General features: G+C 46.4%; 1 long non-coding RNA gene across 1 annotated transcript; it reads left to right on the top strand.

The window, feature by feature from the left end:
* The first annotated feature begins 15,743 nt into the window (after positions 1 to 15,743).
* Positions 15,744 to 19,747, top strand: LOC116408940. The gene is made up of 3 exons (XR_004221447.1): positions 15,744 to 16,036; positions 17,826 to 17,893; positions 19,096 to 19,747. It is a non-coding gene; the product is annotated as an uncharacterized LOC116408940 (long non-coding RNA).
* Positions 19,748 to 20,182: the final 435 nt, after the last annotated feature.

Raw genomic sequence — 20,182 nt, forward strand, 5'->3', positions numbered from 1 at the left:
TTGGAGACAGTCCAGTAATAGGCGCACATTCAAGCGCTGTAACAGACTCTTTTTTAGGCTCTGTGGGTGGCTCTATAGGTGGCTCAGTAGTATCCACTGGAGGGGTAGCTTCCCCTTTAATCTCTGTGTCTGTGGCGGCGATGGCCTTGAGAGACACGCTGTCCAGGGCTGAGACCACTGAGGAGGCTGGTTCACTGTCCTCTGGCTCCACAACAACATTGAAGGGGCCATTCCAGCACTCCTTTGAGCAATGGGGGCAGATGGAGCTAAATTTGTCAAACTCCTTTATAAGCGCTTGCCCGCACTTCCCACAGTAAGGGGTTACTAGGTGGATGTTGTCCCGTATCACCCTTATGCCAAAGTTCCCTGCCCATGTGTATCTGGGCTCAAGCTTTACTTTGTCGGGCTCCCGGAATGAAAAGGGATACTTTACCCGGGGCATATCCAACTCCTCCCATCCGTCCCAGCCGGCGTCCGCCATTTTGTTATCTGGGTACAGATGCTGTGGGGTCCTGGAGGTAGTATCCGCCACAGTGAAATGTCCACAACAGCAGCCGCTGTGTTTGGTAGGTGTGGACTGAGCGCTGTAAAAGCTTTGGAAGCTGTTAAAGGCTTTCTTAGCTAAGTCAGGTAGCGATGCTGCAAGAGCTATCTGAGATGCGTCCGCACTCTCAGCAAGTCTGGCACAAAATGGCGCTCGTGACATCATGTCCGGGCACCTCCCTACAGAACCGCACTTGATTGGCTGCCTTCCCCCACGTGACTGGGGTGATGGGCGGCGGTTTCTGCAGCGCGCGTCTCCTTTACCAAGATGGCGGCGGTTTACTTCGCGCCAAATATGGCGGCGCCCACAGCTTGCAGCGTGGAGTAGGAGATAGGCGCGAAAATCACAAAATACAGTTTTAGTAGTCTAGGCACATGGGACATTCGGGAAGAACCTCAAACCGAACCCACGGCCTTTTATACAGGTATTATTTCAAAAATCAGGCGCTTTGCTTTAGTGAGTCCGTAGCTGCAAAAGCGCTTGTCAGTCACTTTAATAAAGATAATACATGGCAGTGTGCAATAAGGGCCCCACGTTGGGCGCCATAAATGTAACCCTATTCTTGCTAATAATTGCCAGTACCGGCTAGTAGGTATGAGCACGGGCACATGTGACTCCAACACACAGGCTGGGCCTTCGCAAAACGGAAGAATTACACTTGAGAGGTGTTGCAGAACTACAACTCTCTACTGCCACAACGTGTATATAAGTAATTATGGACGCCAGAGGTTCTTTTGCATTGAACTAGAACTTGGTTTATTGATGGTACACAGCATATGCAGGGTTAATACTCACAGCTTTGAGGTAGAATAGCACATAAATGTCAAATGCAGTTGCAGATAGCAAGAATAGTATGGCACCACTGTGGAGATAGGTATAGGGGATAGCCAGGAGTCCCAAAGGTAGTGTCTGCTTTATCTGGACCGGATCCCTACAGCGACGGTGGTTCAGGGGTTAATAACAGCCTAAATCCTATGTCTGACACTGCGGTCCCTACAGTAAGGCAGCAGAGCCTTGGGGGTACTAAACCCTCTATAGTCTCCTATGTGGGAGCGTATAGCTGCTCATACTAAATAGCCCTGAACTAAGTCACACTCCTAAAGCTGCTATAACAGAGTCTAACCTGCAAATGACTACACCTCATTCACGGGGTCCCTGATCCCCGACTTAGAATCACTAGATGGATTGGCTTCCTCTAGGGCACAGACTTCTGGGCCCAGTTGAGAACCCAGGCTCAATGTGCAACCTGTTCTGAAGGATAGGAATGCCAAAGAGGAAGTGCCCGCCCCCTGCAAATCACTATATTACAGTGTGCAGGAAGTGGTCATCCTAACTAAGGGCCAATAAGTGCATAGTGACACATAACTAAAGTGGCAACATTACAATCTGCTCAGTAACAGCAGATAGCACAGTGTAGGGCTAAAGCCATAGGAAGTTTAGTTCCTATGGGTCCCTACACATATATAGATCCATCAGTGTATAGATAAGCTAAAGAATTTCATAGAAAAGGTTTTAAACTCCAAGCGTCATTAAGCCCATCTGGCACCAATGTACTGAGTTTCTTTATCCATTTACCTTCACACTTTAAGAGCTCTTTCTTTCGATCGCTACCCCTCAATTTTAAAGTCACTTCATCTAAGACACACCATCTAAGTTGTGCTACATTATGCTTATGTTCCATAAAGTGTCAAGATACTTGTGTGTCAGTTTGTGTATTTGCTTTAAAGTTCCTAATATTCCCTTTATGCTCTTGAATTCTTAATTTTACCTCTCTTGTGGTTTGACCCACATAGCCCAAACCACACGGGCATTTCAATAGGTAGACCACATATGAGGAATTACACGTTGCATAGATTTTTAAAGGGATCTCGTACCCTTTTGTTGGATGATGTATAACTTTACCTCTCATTATTGCGGAGCAGCAGTTACAATTTAGACAGGAGAAAGTACCTATTTTTGGCATACTTTTAAATCTTGGTCTCTCTAGTCTGGTGTCAGAAGGACATAAAATGTCTTTTATTGTAGAACCCCGTTTATAACAGAACAGGGGAGTATCTTGAAACAATTTACCAAAGTGTTTGTCATTTTGTATCAAAGGCCAGTACTTATGGATCACACTCTGTACCTTACTGCTATGTTGGTTAAAAGTAGAAACAAAAGTTATTCTCTGATTATTTTGCCTCTTATTTTTACTACATAACAAATCATTTCTATCCAATTTATCTACTTCATTGATTGCAGTCTGTATTTTGCATCTCTTATACCCTCTTTCAGCAAATCTCTCTACAAGCCCAGTTTTTATTCCTCATATTTCTCTGGACGTGAAGAGATCCTTTTTAACCGCATAAACTGCCCTTTGGGTATTGCACGCATTACTTTTGGATTATGATAACTTTTAGCATGTAACAAATTGTTTCTATCCACTGTTTTTCTATACAGGTCTGTCTGCAATATGCCATTATGCAAGGATATCTTCACATCCAAGAAATTTAATTCTGACCTAGACCACTCGTACGTGAATTTAATAGTATTATGGCTTCCATTAGCCTCACTCATCATTTCATGCAGCATCTCTAGCGAACCTTTCCAAAACAAAAGAATATCATCCACATACCTAAAATATGCGTGTATAAAGTGACAAAAAGGTGCTTTTTCCAAAAAGAATACTTTTTCTAAATGGTTGACAAAAATATTAGCAAAAGACGGCGCGACCATCGCCCCCCATTGACGTACCTTGTGTCTGCCAATAATAGTCACCTTCAAAGTTAAAGTAATTCCTAGTTAGGACCATGTTAAGACAATGAAGTATAAAGTAGATTTTTTGATTGGCCAGATTGGTTTCAAGTAATGTTTCCTCTATATATACCATACCTTCTTCATGGGGGATAGAAGTATAGAGGCTTTGAATATCTATACCACACAGAATCAAATCTGGCGGTACTGGTCCCATCTGCTGTAATCTGACTAACAGGTCTGTTGTGTCCTTCAAGCATATATTGACCTTTTGTACTTCCTTCTGTAAATAAAAAGGCCCTTAGACAACTAAATATACCAGGACATTATGCCCCTATAGCCAATGACCCTTCAGGTAAAATCAAAAAAGAGGTTGATATGATGGTTAATGAAGCGTGGTTGAATGCCATAATTGATAATGTTGAGAGGGAATTCCTTACGACTACACATCCACGGGTCCCTGTTCTATATTTTTTACCAAAAATACATAAAACTTTGGAAAACCCCCCTGGGAGGCCGATAGTCTCTGGCATAGGGTCTGTTTTGGAACCTTTATCAAAATATGTTAATTTTTATTTACAGAAGGAAGTACAAAAAGTCAATATATGCTTGAAGGGCACAACAGACCTGTTAGTCAGATTACAGCAGATGGGACCAGTACCACCAGATTTGATTCTGTGTGGTATAGATATTCAAAGCCTCTATACTTCTATCCCCCATGAAGAAGGTATGGTATATATAGAGGAAACATTACTTGAAACCAATCTGGCCAATCAAAAAATCTACTTTATACTTGATTGTCTTAACATGGTCCTAACTAGGAATTACTTTAACTTTGAAGGTGACTATTATTGGCAGACACAAGGTACGTCAATGGGGGCGATGGTCGCGCCGTCTTTTGCTAATATTTTTGTCAACCATTTAGAAAAAGTATTCTTTTTGGAAAAAGCACCTTTTTGTCACTTTATACACACATATTTTAGGTATGTGGATGATATTCTTTTGTTTTGGAAAGGTTCGCTAGAGATGCTGCATGAAATGATGAGTGAGGCTAATGGAAGCCATAATACTATTAAATTCACGTACGAGTGGTCTAGGTCAGAATTAAATTTCTTGGATGTGAAGATATCCTTGCATAATGGCATATTGCAGACAGACCTGTATAGAAAAACAGTGGATAGAAACAATTTGTTACATGCTAAAAGTTATCATAATCCAAAAGTAATGCGTGCAATACCCAAAGGGCAGTTTATGCGGTTAAAAAGGATCTCTTCACGTCCAGAGAAATATGAGGAATAAAAACTGGGCTTGTAGAGAGATTTGCTGAAAGAGGGTATAAGAGATGCAAAATACAGACTGCAATCAATGAAGTAGATAAATTGGATAGAAATGATTTGTTATGTAGTAAAAATAAGAGGCAAAATAATCAGAGAATAACTTTTGTTTCTACTTTTAACCAACATAGCAGTAAGGTACAGAGTGTGATCCATAAGTACTGGCCTTTGATACAAAATGACAAACACTTTGGTAAATTGTTTCAAGATACTCCCCTGTTCTGTTATAAACGGGGTTCTACAATAAAAGACATTTTATGTCCTTCTGACACCAGACTAGAGAGACCAAGATTTAAAAGTATGCCCAAAATAGGTACTTTCTCCTGTCTAAATTGTAACTGCTGCTCCGCAATAATGAGAGGTAAAGTTATACATCATCCAACAAAAGGGTACGAGATCCCTTTAAAAATCTATGCAACGTGTAATTCCTCATATGTGGTCTACCTATTGAAATGCCCGTGTGGTTTGGGCTATGTGGGTCAAACCACAAGAGAGGTAAAATTAAGAATTCAAGAGCATAAAGGGAATATTAGGAACTTTAAAGCTAATACACAAACTGACACACAAGTATCTTGACACTTTATGGAACATAAGCATAATGTAGCACAACTTAGATGGTGTGTCTTAGATGAAGTGACTTTAAAATTGAGGGGTAGCGATCGAAAGAAAGAGCTCTTAAAGTGTGAAGGTAAATGGATAAAGAAACTCAGTACATTGGTGCCAGATGGGCTTAATGACGCTTGGAGTTTAAAACCTTTTCTATGAAATTCTTTAGCTTATCTATACACTGATGGATCTATATATGTGTTATCTTTTTGCAGGCTTTGAAAATCTTATTTACCAGAAATGGTAGCTACATAAATATAAGGGTAAGATTGTTTTTATAATAGTTTTTATCGTGCTATTTGTTATACATGGTGCTTATTCGGTAGGCATGGTGATGTGCAGTCCCAAGCACCCTGGTATATGTATGTTTAATTGGTGATTTTCTGATTTTAATATTTTTTCACAGTTTTCTGTGCACAAAGGATGGATCATCTAAGGATTTTCTATACAGTATTTTTCTAATTATGGACCTTAGTGCTTAGGAGGTGGGGCTATGGGTTCAAATGTTCACTCTGTTGTTAACTAGTTACACTTGAGAAAGGGCTTGATACAGCCCGAAACATGTCGTGTGGTTTGAATAAAGGCTGAAGCAGTTCATCTGCGTGAAGGTGCTCTCCTCTTTTCTTGCGATATTCCAAAAAAGCCAAGCGGTGGGCTGTTGGGGATTGGCGCATCGTGCCGTGTGAGCAGTAAGGCTGAGCGTTTATATATTCAAATTTTAGAATGTTTTATGTTGATACATTACAAAATGTAGGATATAGAATAGGGTAAGATGCAAGCTTTGAGATATTACATAAATACTTTTGCTACATTTAGCTTAGCATTGCAGTTTGGTGCTTTGCCATACAAAGACATATTTACCCATTTTACATTAGGCACAATATGTTTTTTCTGAAAATATGAGGTTTTCTGGGGTCAACTTGCTTATTCTCTACTTCTACCACATTTATTTCCAACACCAAAAAATACACTGTCTGATTTATATGCCATGTAATGTGAATGCACTAACTGCCTTTTCCTGGTACCTAATGTTATGTGGGGGATAAGGTGCTTTAAAGTTGAAGATTTGATGAGACTTTCAGGTATATAGGGGAGACAATGTATTTTTTTGTGTTTTTACCCCACAAAAAAATACAGTAAACATGTAGAATTTTCAGTGGCTAAAGAGACCTCTGGGGCAATCTCTATGCACTAACTTCCTTATGGGGTCTCTAAATGCCAGATACAGTGCTGATCCTATGCACAATGGGCATCAAACTGTTCAGCGGACCCTTGGCTTTCATATTTAGGGTGTGTTTTCTTGGTGCCTAATGTTATGTGGGAGATAAGGTGCTGCAAAGTGAAAGATTTGAGGGGATTTTTTAGCTTTTTCGGATAACTGCCAAAAACATATCCCAATGAAGACAGTACATGTACCTCTCACTAATCCATTCTATTATGAGAATGTTATTGTAGGGACCCATAGGGTTAAGCTCCCTACGGCTTTACTTCCCTTCCTCTTCACATCTGTACTGTTATAGGGCAGAGCCCTCTAAACTCAGGTTACAGTTGAAACACTATCCCTAATAGGTTTAGCCAGGTTGGCCACTCCCCCTACAGGCTGATATAGTGTCTGGCAGGAGGGAGTGGCTTCCTCTTTTGGCAGCATGCTAAGTCCTAGGCAGAGCCCCAACTGAGCCTGGACCGGACATAGGCCCAGAAGCCATTTGTACCCTAGGGGGCCTCATACCCTAGTGATAAGTCGGGGACAGGGCCCCGTGAATGAGAACAAGCCAGCACAGTCAGTTATATGTAATAGCGCCCTCTAGGAGAGGTGAGCATAGATAGCTTATTTAGTAAGGGCAGCACTCGCCCCATCAAAGGAGACTGTAAGGGTTTAGTCTAACCCAGGCTCTGTATGCCTTGCTGTAGGGACCACAGTTAAGACGCAGGATTCAGGCAGTATTTACCCCTGAACCACAGTTGGCTGGAGGGGATCTGTTCCAGTAAAGGGCAGCCATCCTGGGCTCACAGCTATTTCTCTGCACTTCTCCATGTTGGGCTGTGCTGTTCCTATAGGTCACAACTGCTGTTTATCACTGTGACCCAATCTATATCTGCTGTTTCTGTGAGTATAATACCCTGTGTGCACTATTACATCTATCTTGCTGGACAATAAACCTGTATTATAGTTTACCATAAAAACCTTCTGGCACCACACTACTTCAGCTAGTTGTAGTTCAACAACACCCTCAGCTCCATTATCTATCTCCCACGTAGCGGAGGCCCACTCCTAAGTATTAAGGTCGCATGTAACACATGCTCTACAGCACATTACTAGCCTGGGTTTGCCATATCTAAGCCAAACATGTGTTACATTATGTTGCAACTAACAGAGCCGCTTTGGGAAATGATGAGCTCAATGTACAAAGAAAGGAAATTTGGGATTTTTAGTGAAAGGAAACTGTAAAACAAAAGTGTTTAACACTATTATATTGTCAGGACTGGCCTCTGGCGAGAGACCAGCAGGTAGGAGCCTATGTGCAAAGTAACCCCCACAACTCCCTTTAACGGCAGGACAGCCAAGTGTGGTGAAGTAAAAGAAGTTTAATAGAAACTGAACAGAACAAAACAGGAAATATACAGGCCTGGGATGAATTGGCAAATAAACAGAGTCCGGTAACAGGCAAGTAGTCAGGGCAGGCAGGGTACTGGCAAGGTCCATAAGGCAGGCTGGGGTCAGGGGCAGGCAGGGTACTGGCAAGGTGCATAAGGCAGGCTGGGGTAAGGGGCAGGCAGAGTACTGGCAAGGTCCATAAGGCAGGCTGGGGTCAGGGGCAGGCAGGGTACTGGCAAGGTCCATAAGGCAGGCTGGGGTCAGGGGCAGGCAGGGTACTGGCAAGGTCCATAAGGCAGGCTGGGGTCAGGGGCAGGCAGGGTACTGGCAAGGTCCATAAGGCAGGCTGGGGTAAGGGGCAGGCAGAGTACTGGCAAGGTCCATAAGGCAGGCTGGGGTCAGGGCTGGCTGAGTACTGGCAAGGTGCATAAGGCAGGCTGGGGTAAGGGGCAGGCAGGGTACTGGCAAGGTCCATAAGGCAGGCTGGGGTCAGGGCTGGCTGAGTACTGGCAAGGTGCATAAGGCAGGCTGGGGTCAGGGGCAGGCAGAGTACTGGCAAGGTCCATAAGGCAGGCTGGGGTCAGGGCTGGCTGAGTACTGGCAAGGTGCATAAGGCAGGCTGGGGTCAGGGGCAGGCAGCAGGCAAGCAAGGTCCATAAGGCAGGCTGGGGTCAGGGGCAGGCAGCAGGCAAGCAAGGTCCATAAGGCAGGCTGGGGTCAGGGGCAGGCAGGGTACTGGCAAGGTCCATAAGGCAGGCTGGGGTCAGGGGCAGGCAGCAGGCAAGCAAGGTCCATAAGGCAGGCTGGGGTCAGGGGCAGGCAGCAGGCAAGCAAGGTCAAGGAAACAGGCGAAGGTCAAACCAGGGAGATCCACAACAGACAGGGTACAGGGTGGGGACACAGGAACCAGGAGTCAGGAACCGCAGAAGTCAGAATCAGGATGGCAAGACCAGGCTCTAGTGATGGGCGAAAAGTTTCGCCAGGCATGGATTCGCGGCGAATTTCCGCGTTTCGCCATTGGCGGATTGTTTCGCGAAACTGCTGAAAAATGTCGCCGCGGAAAAATTCGCCGCACGTCCAAAAATTGTCGCCGGAGTCAAAAAAGAATAGTCGCGGGCGACGAAACAATAGCCATGCGACGAAACAATAGCCGCGTGCGACGAAACGATCGCCGCGTGCGACGAAACGATCGCCGTGCGACGAAACAATAGCCGCGTGCGACGAAACGATCGCCGTGCGACGAAACAATAGCCACGTGCGACATTTTCGCCGTTTCGCGAATTTTTCGCCGTTTCGCGGATCTTTTGAAAGATTCGCAAATTTTTCGGTGAAGCGAAACGGAACAGATTCGCTCATCACTACCAGGCTCAGCTAGGGTGGTGATCAAGCAACTGGGTGCTGCCCGGAGAGGGTTAATATAGGCTGGTGATTACTAAAGCAGCAACACATGAGATGAAAAGGATTGGTTGAGACTGAAGGAAAATGGGTAGCGATGGGTAGACACAGTGTGTGAGAGTGTGTCTGTGAGTGTGTCTGTGAGTGTGTGTGTGTGCAGGGCCGCCAACAGAAATCACGGGGCCCCTCACAACAAAATTTTCAGGGCCCTCCTCCTCCTCCCACGCTCTGCCCCCTAATGGCCTCTCCCCCAGTGACCCCTCCCATCAGTATAAGGGACACACAAACATTGGTAGCCAGGGCCCCCCTAGTACATTGGTGCCCAGCAACAGTGCCCCCCTAGTACATTGGTGCCCAGCAGCAGTGCCCCCCTAGTACATTGGTGCCCAGCAGCAGTGCCCCCCTAGTACATTGGTGCCCAGCAACAGTGCCCCCCTAGTACATTGGTGCCCAGCAACAGTGCCCCCCTAGTACATTGGTGCCCAGCAGCAGTGCCCCCCTAGTACATTGGTGCCCAGCAGCAGTGCCCCCCTAGTACATTGGTGCCAAGAGCAGTGCCCCCCTAGTACATTGGTGCCCAGCAGCAGTGCCCCCCTAGTACATTGGTGCCAAGAGCCAGCCCCCCTAGTACACTGGTGCCCAGCAGCAGTGCCCCCCTAGTACACTGGTGCCCAGCAGCAGTGCCCCCCTAGTACATTGGTGCCAAGAGCAGTGCCCCCCTAGTACATTGGTGCCAAGAGCCAGCCCCCCTAGTACATTGGTGCTCAGCAACAGTGCCCCCCTAGTACATTGGTGCTCAGCAACAGTGCCCCCCTAGTACATTGGTGCTCAGCAGCAGTGCCCCCCTAGTACATTGGTGCTCAGCAGCAGTGCCCCCTAGTACATTGGTGCCCAGCAGCAGTGCCCCCCTAGTACATTGGTGCTCAGCAACAGTGCCCCCCTAGTACACTGGTGCCAAGAGCGGTGCCCAGCAGCAGTGCCCCCCTAGTACATTGGTGCCCAGCAGCAGTGCCCCCCTAGTACATTGGTCCTCAGCAGCAGTGCCCCCCTAGTACATTGGTGCCCAGCAGCAGTGCCCCCCTAGTACATTGGTGCCCAGCAGCAGTGCCCCCCTAGTACATTGGTGCCCAGCAGCAGTGCCCCCCTAGTACATTGGTGCCCAGCAGCAGTGCCCCCCTAGTACATTGGTGCCCAGCAGCAGTGCCCCCCTAGTACATGGGTGCCCAGCAGCAGTGCCCCCCTAGTACATGGGTGCCCAGCAGCAGTGCCCCCCTAGTACATGGGTGCCCAGCAGCAGTGCCCCCCTAGTACATTGGTGCCCAGCAGCAGTGCCCCCCTAGTACATTGGTGCCCAGCAGCAGTGCCCCCCTAGTACATTGGTGCCCAGCAGCAGTGCCCCCCTAGTACATTGGTGCTCAGCAGCAGTGCCCCCCTAGTACACTGGTGCCAAGAGCAGTGCCCCCCTAGTACATTGGTGCTCAGCAGCAGTGCCCCCCTAGTACACTGGTGCCAAGAGCAGTGCCCCCCTAGTACATTGGTGCCCAGCAGCAGTGCCCCCCTAGTACATTGGTGCCCAGCAGCAGTGCCCCCCTAGTACATTGGTGCTCAGCAGCAGTGCCCCCCTAGTACACTGGTGCCAAGAGCAGTGCCCCCCTAGTACATTGGTGCCCAGCAGCAGTGCCCCCCTAGTACATTGGTGCCCAGCAGCAGTGCCCCCCTAGTGCATTGGTGCCCAGCAGCAGTGCCCCCCTAGTACATTGGTGCCCAGCAGCAGTGCCCCCCTAGTACATTGGTGCCCAGCAGCAGTGCCCCCCTAGTACATGGGTGCTCAGCAGCAGTGCCCCCCTAGTACATGGGTGCCCAGCAGCAGTGCCCCCCTAGTACATTGGTGCCCAGCAGCAGTGCCCCCCTAGTACATTGGTGCTCAGCAGCAGTGCCCCCCTAGTACATTGGTGCCCAGCAGCAGTGCCCCCCTAGTACACGGGTGCCCAGCAGCAGTGCCCCCCTAGTACATTGGTGCTCAGCAGCAGTGCCCCCCTAGTACATTGGTGCTCAGCAGCAGTGCCCCCCTAGTACACGGGTGCCCAGCAGCAGTGCCCCCCTAGTACATTGGTGCCAAGAGCAGTGCCCCCCTAGTACACGGGTGCCCAGCAGCAGTGCCCCCCTAGTACACGGGTGCCCAGCAGCAGTGCCCCCCTAGTACATTGGTGCCCAGCAGCAGTGCCCCCCAGTACATTGGTGCCAAGAGCAGTGCCCCCCTAGTACATTGGTGCCAAGAGCAGTGCCCCCCTAGTACATTGGTGCCCAGCAGCAGTGCCCACCTGGTACATTGGTGCCAAGAGCAGTGCCCCCCTAGTACATTGGTGCCCAGCAGCAGTGCCCCCCTAGTACATTGGTGCCCAGCAGCAGTGCCCCCTAGTACATTGGTGCCAAGAGCAGTGCCCCCCTAGTACATTGGTGCCCAGCAGCAGTGCCCACCTGGTACATTGGTGCTCAGCAGCAGTGCCCCCCTGGTACATTGGTGCCAAGAGCAGTGCCCCCCTAGTACATTGGTGCCCAGCAGCAGTACCCACCTAGTACATTGGTGCCCAGCAGCAGGTCCCCCCTAGTACATTGGTGCCAAGAGCAGTGCCCCCCTAGTACATTGGTGCCAAGAGCAGTGCCCCCCTAGTACATTGGTGCCCAGCAGCAGTGCCCCCCTAGTACATTGGTGCCCAGCAGCAGTGCCCCCATAAGTCAGTGTGCCCCGTGGCCCCCCCTAATACATTGGTGCCCAGCAGCAGTGCCCCCATCTTGTATCGGTTATTGATTGCTTTATATGTTACTCCTTGTAGAGTGTAAGCTCTTTTGGGCAGGGCTCTCTTCCCCTCTTGTATCGGTTACTGATTGCTTTATATGTTACTCCTTGTAGAGTGTAAGCTCTTTGGGCAGGGCTCCCTTCCCCTCCTGTATCGGTTACTGATTGCTTTATATGTTACTCCTTGTAGAGTGTAAGCTCTTTTGGGCAGGGCTCCCTTCCCCTCCTGTATTGGTTACTGATTGCTTTATATGTTACTCCTTGTAGAGTGTAAGCTCTTTTGGGCAGGGCTCTCTTCCCCTCCTGTATCGGTTACTGCTTGCTTTATATGTTACTCTGTATGCCCAATGTATGTAACCCACTTATTGTACAGCGCTGCGGGGTATGTTGGTGCTTTATAAATAAATGTTAATGTAATGTAATAAGTCAGTGTGCCCCGTGGCCCCCCCTAATACATTGGTGCCCAGCAGCATCTTCCCCTCACGCGCCGCCTCTGCACTTCTGCCTACACGCGACCGCACACAGGCCCTTTTATAACGTTGCACCCCGTGCGTACTGACGTCACCCGTACACACGGGGCGCAACCAATGACAGGGCCCGGATTTTATTAAAGGGGGCCCGAGCTACTAAGAAAAACTGTAGCATCGCCGGGCCCCCTTTGAAAGTAAAAATTGCCCGGGACAGTTGTACCCGCTGTGCCCCCCTGATGGCGTGTGTGTGTGTGTGTGTGTCTGTATGTGTGTGTGTGTGTCATTGTGTTGCTTTGGTATTAGTTATACAACAGCTAATAATTAAAGCTAACATACATATAAACCTTAGGCTTACCTTGGATAAAGCTGAATACCATGTTGATCCTGTAGATTCTGATCCAATTGGTAGCACCAAGCATTCCAGATATCTTCCATCAATCAAAACAACAATGATCCATATGAGTGAAGGTACGAAACATTTTTTGACACATTTCTTAAAAATGAAGGAAACACAGCGATTCCTTATAGAAACACAAGGCTGAACAGCACAGATCACAACTGGTCCCAGAATGAATATAGGGAGCGAGTAAAGAACTTGTAACACTTTCCCCTCTGGGCATTTAAACTCCAACTCCAGCAACTCCTCTATCACAATAAATACAAATGTAAGAAAACTTAGTCGCACAATTGTTCCCTGAAAATTCCATACGTAAAAGAATCTGGTCAGATAATTCATGGCTTGTAAGGCAAAACCCTTAGTGGCACCCAGTGAGCGACAGTCAGATATGAAAGTGAAAGAATTCCTTGTCTATATATATATATATATATATATATATATATATATATATATATATATATGTATAGGCACCCATAGGTACAAGGAAGGGGAGTTACAGGAGGGGCTGGGAAGTTGTGGGATCCCCCCCCCCTGAATCAGTGGTACTGGCAGATACATTAGATAGGTACAAGGAAGGGGAGTTACAGGGGGGCTGGGAAGTTGTGGGATCCCCCCCCTGAATCAGTGGTACTGGCAGATACATTAGATAGGTACAAAGAAGGGGAGTTACAGGGGGGCTGGGAAGTTGTGGGATCCCCCCCCCTGAATCAGTGGTACTGGCAGATACATTAGATAGGTACAAGGAAGGGGAGTTACAGGGGGGCTGGGAAGTTGTGGGATCCCCCCCCCCTGAATCAGTGGTACTGGCAGATACATTAGATAGGTACAAGGAAGGGGAGTTACAGGGGGGCTGGGAAGTTGTGGGATCCCCCCCTGAATCAGTGGTACTGGCAGATACATTAGATAGGTACAAGGAAGGGGAGTTACAGGGGGGCTGGGAAGTTGTGGGATCCCCCCCCCTGAATCAGTGGTACTGGCAGATACATTAGATAGGTACAAGGAAGGGGAGTTACAGGGGGGCTGGGAAGTTGTGGGACCCCCCCCCTGAATCAGTGGTACTGGCAGATACATTAGATAGGTACAAGGAAGGGGAGTTACAGGGGGGCTGGGAAGTTGTGGGACCCCCCCCCCTGAATCAGTGGTACTGGCAGATACATTAGATAGGTACAAGGAAGGGGAGTTACAGGGGGGCTGGGAAGTTGTGGGATCCCCCCCCCCCCCTGAATCAGTGGTACTGGCAGATACATTAGATAGGTACAAGGAAGGGGAGTTACAGGGGGGCTGGGAAGTTGTGGGACCCCCCCCTGAATCAGTGGTACTGGCAGATACATTAGATAGGTACAAGGAAGGGGAGTTACAGGGGGGCTGGGAAGTTGTGGGATCCCCCCCCCCCTGAATCAGTGGTACTGGCAGATACATTAGATAGTGTTAGATCTGATTTTTGCTTTGCTTCTTAGACCTGAGCTTGCATTGCCCAGAAGATTGGGCTCAGATAACCTTTTACCTACGTAATAATATGCCCGGCAGCCTTCCATGTCTGGAACGGTTCTACAAATGTTCTGCTTAACAGGAAGTCATGTGTGCGGGGCAGGATGTGGCCCAGCGGCTTTAGGTACAGAGGGAAGTGAGAATGGCCGAGATATAGTCCTGTTTCTCTGGGCATCTTGCCTTACCCCAGGTGGCGCTTAACTACCTTATCCAATAAAATAATTGTCTTATTCTGTATATTAATGTGTTAACCAATGAAATTACAAAGGTAATAATACGTAATTACTTATGTTAATGATGTTTATTCAAAGGTATAAATAATTGATGTCACAGGGTGGGGGCACACACACATTTGGGAGAAGCTGATGAATGCGGCGCTGCTATTCTATGCTTGGTGCCCCAGTCAATACATTTCCTTTTCTGGGTGAGCTTTGTATTATCTCCTGTTCTGTCGTTCCTTGGAAATGGCCTTTGACCTTTCAGTTGGCGATGAGGATTGGACGCACCGACCTTGGGACGGAACCGGGAATTATTGACCTGTGTACAAACCGGGCCCATAAGGTGAGCTTTTCCCTCATTTTGTGCTCAGGTGTTGGTCACTATTCTATCTGTCCTTGGGTAAGGCTGCACCCTAATCGCTACTCTCAGAAAATGCAACTTTATTGAATATTACATGTAATCTTTCCCTGGCCACTCCATGTCAACACTTACAGGGATAGCCCCTCCCCTCTGCTCCCATCAGAAGGACCCTCCCCAAAGCTTTAAAAGACCAACCCTACCTCCACTCCGGTGTCTTTTTTGTCCTTCTGCCTCACTTTTTGTTTTGCTCCCATTGGAAGCAAATTTTTCTTTTTAGCCTTGGGGAAGCATTAGGACTGCCTGAAAGCGTCCTAGGGACTGGGGGTTTTTGGTCATGGAGATCTTTTATCCCCCCAAGCACATTACCTCATTTTTTTTTTTTTGGAGTCCTTGATGTCTGGGCTCTGAGATCAGGAGGGCATGGTGGTGCTATGGCAGGTATCACTTGTTTGTCCTTGATCCATGTGCCCTCCCAGCTGCGGGTAGCAGGTCTGGTGGCAGGTGCTTATCCCCCCATCTGTGTGCCCTACTGGGCCTGCTTGTGAAGCGTCCAGCGGCAGTGGAGTGTGTGGCCCCTACACTCCTCCTCATTTTTACAGATGGGAGAGGGAGGTGGCAGTTCGCTAAGCATCAGGAAACATGGACTTAGTTAGCGGCCTGAGCCTTATGGCCTCCTTTCCTTATTTCCCCTATACTGGGGCATTATTTTTTTCTTTAAATGGAGGATTCCAGGTTTCAGAGCCAGCTGCCTTCCTCACAAGTCTTTTCCAAGGTTGAGGTAATTAAAAAAATTAAAAAAAAAAAAAAAAAAAAAAAAGGGTGCCATTCAAGCCAGCACACGGAGGTAATGCTCAAGATGCAAGCTTGATTTCCAAAATCTCAACACTTGGAGCAAATTGGTAAGTCTGCAATTTTGTCTATTCTGGGAGCTGTGCAAATGCAATGCCTGTTGGAGCAGACACCAGTTGCAGGTAATTGGGTAATTACTTGGCAGGGCAGTATTCAGCTGTAGGTAATGGGGTAGATAGGTCCCCTCCCCCTTTTCTTCCTTCCCTTTCTCCTTCCTGGCTGTGAGGCTGAAGCCCCAGGAGTATGAGGTAAGGACTTTGTGTTACACTTATGTTTTGGTGCCGTAAGTTGCTGTTACTTCCCTTCATACTGCTTCTCATAAAGAGTTGGGCTAGTCTTTTTAAGCTAGGGAACTGGTGTCTGCAATATTTATATGTAACCTGGCTCAGCCAGTGTGTACATGGGAATATGTGCTAGCCTGGAATGGGCAGCATGGCTCTGTAGCAGAATCTTTATGGGCCAGATTATTGGAACAGCCTACTGAACGTATATGTTAAATCACTTCAGTGTTTCCCTATGCATAATATACCATCCATGCTGAATGTATATGTTAAATCATTTCAGTGGTTCCCCATGCATAATATACCATCCATGCTGAATGTATATGTTAAATCATTTCAGTGGTTCCCCATGCATAATATAACATCCATGCTGAATGTATATGTTAAATCATTTCAGTGGTTCCCCATGCATAATATACCATCCATGCTGAATGTATATGTTAAATCGTGTCAGTGGTTCCTAGGTGTAATGTACCATCCATGCTGAATGTATATGTTAAATCATTTCAGTAAAATACTATCTATGCTGAATGCATAGGTTAATTAATTTCAGTGGTTGCTATGTTAAACCATTTCAGTGGTTTCCATTTGTAATATACCATATATGCTGATTGAATATGTTAAATTATTTCAGTGGTTGCTATGGGCAATATACCATCTATGCTGAATGTATATGTTAAATAATTTCAGTGGTTCCCATGCATAAGATACCACCTAGGCTGAATGGAAATGTTAAATCATTTCTGTGGTTGCTATGGGCAGTATACCATTTATGCTTAATGTATATGTTAAATCATTTTAGTGGTTGCTATGGGCAATTTACCATTTATACTGGATGTATAGATTAAGTCATTCCAGTAAAATACCATCGATGCTGAATGTATAGGGTAAACATATTAGTGGGTAATATTCCATGTAATACTGAATGTATAGGTTCAAACACTTGAGCGGTCCTCATGCAGGGTAATATGCCATTTAAACTGATATGTATGTTAAAACACATCTGTAGTTGCCTGGCCGGCTTAGATAACTAACAATTTGAATGTATATGTTGCAGCATTTTATCGGTTCTGTGGGTTAAGGCAATGTCCATACTGTATTGATTCAGTTTTGGGTCATATTGGCTTATGCAGCTTCCAGGTAAGTAGGGGTAACATTATCACTGATAGTGACCCGGTATCATGCTTGTTTAAACAACATTTATTTTGGTTTACAGAATAGTTTCTATTGAAACGGGCTGTTTGGGTATTGCTCACCCATTGACTATGGCTTATGTAGAAGCAACAGCCAAGCAGGATAATGTAGTTTGCATGTTAATGTAGTCCCTACGCTGTATTTTATTTGTGTTTAAGGTAGTGGTCAACTGACTTAAGGGTACAACCAAGCGGAATTGTGGTTGTATATGTATTATATCTAACAGAGGTGTTGCATGCAGGTATTATACTGTATATTTGTAAAAAGCTAAATTTTGAGGGGGCAACAACACAGTGTATATGTATTTTTCTCTTCTCTCAATACAGGACCAGTACAAACAGCCAAGACTGTGTTTAGGTAGGATACACTGGTCTGAAACCAGCAGCCATCTTGGCTTCATAGGCACTGTTATATTGTGTAGATGCTAAGGGCCACACTCGGAGTGCAGACAGGTATTACACACTGGTTTTTCTCAAGACTAGTGGTTGGAGGATTCCCACTACAGCTGTGCTGCTGGGGTAAGTGTTATAAATGTTTATCACTTTTTTTTTTAAATTGCCAGGGCTTCTGATCTGGCAGATACTTCTAGGAACAAGGAGCGGCTCAGAGGAACGTGGCTCACAATGCCTTGTAGGTTTCCATGGTTATCCATATAGCAGGGCATTATGCTAGAAGCCTGATCAATAGGGCTCTATATGGTCAATAAACATTCCTGGCTCTGGACACTGATTGGTTCACCATTTAAGTCCAGTATTCAGTGGGTGCATCGGTTTAAAGAACTTCTTGTATATGGGACTACAGAGATAGTAATCTGTATAGGCAACTATGGCCATGACTAGTGCATCATTTTCAGGCCTTACTGTTGGGGTAGACAGTAAGATAGACCTGTCCAGTATCCTTGGTCAGGTACATAGAGGGGCCAGTTAGCGGACTAAGTTTAGGCTCAGAGGCCACATATTACAACTGTCACATTTAGAATCTTAGAAGGGTGCTTGAACCATCAGCAGGCTAAGGCTATGGGACAGACCCATGAGCTAAGTGGTCTATGGGTTTGAGCACTGTCATACTGTTGGTATGGGTCGGTTTCCTTTTATATCTATAGGGGGATAACTGTCCCCTTACCTAGATTTAATCCTTTCTTTACCTGGGTCTTCACTTCCTGTTGGTGCCCTTATTTTAGAGCATGCAAATGAGTCATAGGTTCTAGATCCAATCTACATGATGAAATCTATTATCCTTGTTAAGGTATATATCCTCATAGGAGGGAGAAAAAAAAAAAGCATTTCTGCAAATGCCAGTCTTGCGGGCATGTATTACAGCTGGACCCCCATTCTATTTTGCGCAGATCCTGTAGTGCCATCCAAATTATGCTTGGGCAGGGTACCAGGAGTGTAGGGTTAGGATCAGCCTTGTCTGAAGCTTTCTCTATGCGGTCTCCTCACAGAGGCGGGCACTGTTCACTTCCAGTGGTGGCATGTAGTCTCTGGGGGTTAGTATTGGCTACTTGGTAGGCTTTTGTGACGGGTACCATTTTAGAGCCTGTGGGACTTACAAGGCTCTTGACTGGTTGGATTTGCTGGGTTAGTTTCAGGGGTCTCATGCTTAGCTAGATTTTTTCCAACTGGACTCCTGGAATGATTCATGGGTTTTGGGGTCTAGGACATGGGCAGGCCCTTATGCACTCTGTAGAAATCAGGAGGAGTGACATATCTACAAGATGCGTATGTTTTGCAGGGGTAAACAAGAAGGCTATTAGTATTAGCTTGTCCTGGTCTGATACAGGTAGAATGTCATTGACTGGTTTGTTTTTTTTTTTTGTTTCCCCTGCTAAGTCTTTTCCTCGGGTGTTTACTACTTTAGCGGTTTCCAGCAGTGATCGCTGAGAGAGCACGTTGTTTCAGGCGTGCTGGTAAGTAGTGGAAGTAAAAAGACCTTCGGGTCTAACTATCCTCCTTCCTTATCGGTAAGTGTTTGGTCCTCTTTCCCCAGATGTGGGTTGCACATTTGGTATCATTATTTTGGTGTGGGCTTTACCTTTTTATAGGTAAAGTCGTTACCCTGGCGATTCACACAGCTCAATCATCTTTGATTTCAGCCCCGATTCCTGGGCAGATATAGGGTTCACAGGTTTTTACCAGATATTGGTTTCTACACCCCACAGTGGGGTTTTCACTTGGTTTGGGATGTTTCTGGAATAGATTTATACTCTGGGATCCAGACTTCCTTCCTTTGTGGAACTTTTACCCTCCCGATTAGGGATATTAGCTTGCTATGTCCCAGTAAGTGTTGACATGGAGTGGCCAGGGAATGAGGAAAATTGTATCATACTTACCGTGATTTTCCTTTCCTGGCCACTCCATGTCAAGATTCCCACCCTTTTTCGGTAAGTTTCTAGAAGCTCATTACTAGACACCGGAGTGGAGGTAGGGTTGGTCTTTTAAAGCTTTGGGGAGGGTCCTTCTGATGGGAGCAGAGGGGAGGGGCTATCCCTGTAAGTGTTGACATGGAGTGGCCAGGAAAGGAAAATCACGGTAAGTATGATACAATTTTCCTCATTCCCCCCTGGGTATTTTGGGATTCTGGATTAAGTTTCCTCATGAGAATAGGAAGGGAAAGATCATCTGCTGCTTGAGAGAAAAGAAGAAAAAAAAAAGAGTGAAAATAAGCAGCTCTGTGTGTATGTATATGACCCTATATTTGGGCTTTGTCTGGTTGTTACGGTTGGTGTCTTTTGAAGTCCTGTTGGAAACTTATGTGTTGCTGGGCCAGCTCGGGAATTGCATTAGGGTGTAGCAAGGGACTGTAAAGTGTTAATTAGAAAGCCTTAAAATCGAAAGTTTTTCCCAAATTATTGGGGTGAATTTCACCCTAGGCTATAACACTGTCTTGAGTTACACCAAATGATAGTAGTATTGCTAC

This window comes from Xenopus tropicalis, chromosome 2, assembly GCF_000004195.4.
Source record: "Xenopus tropicalis strain Nigerian chromosome 2, UCB_Xtro_10.0, whole genome shotgun sequence".
NCBI lineage: Eukaryota > Metazoa > Chordata > Amphibia > Anura > Pipidae > Xenopus > Xenopus tropicalis.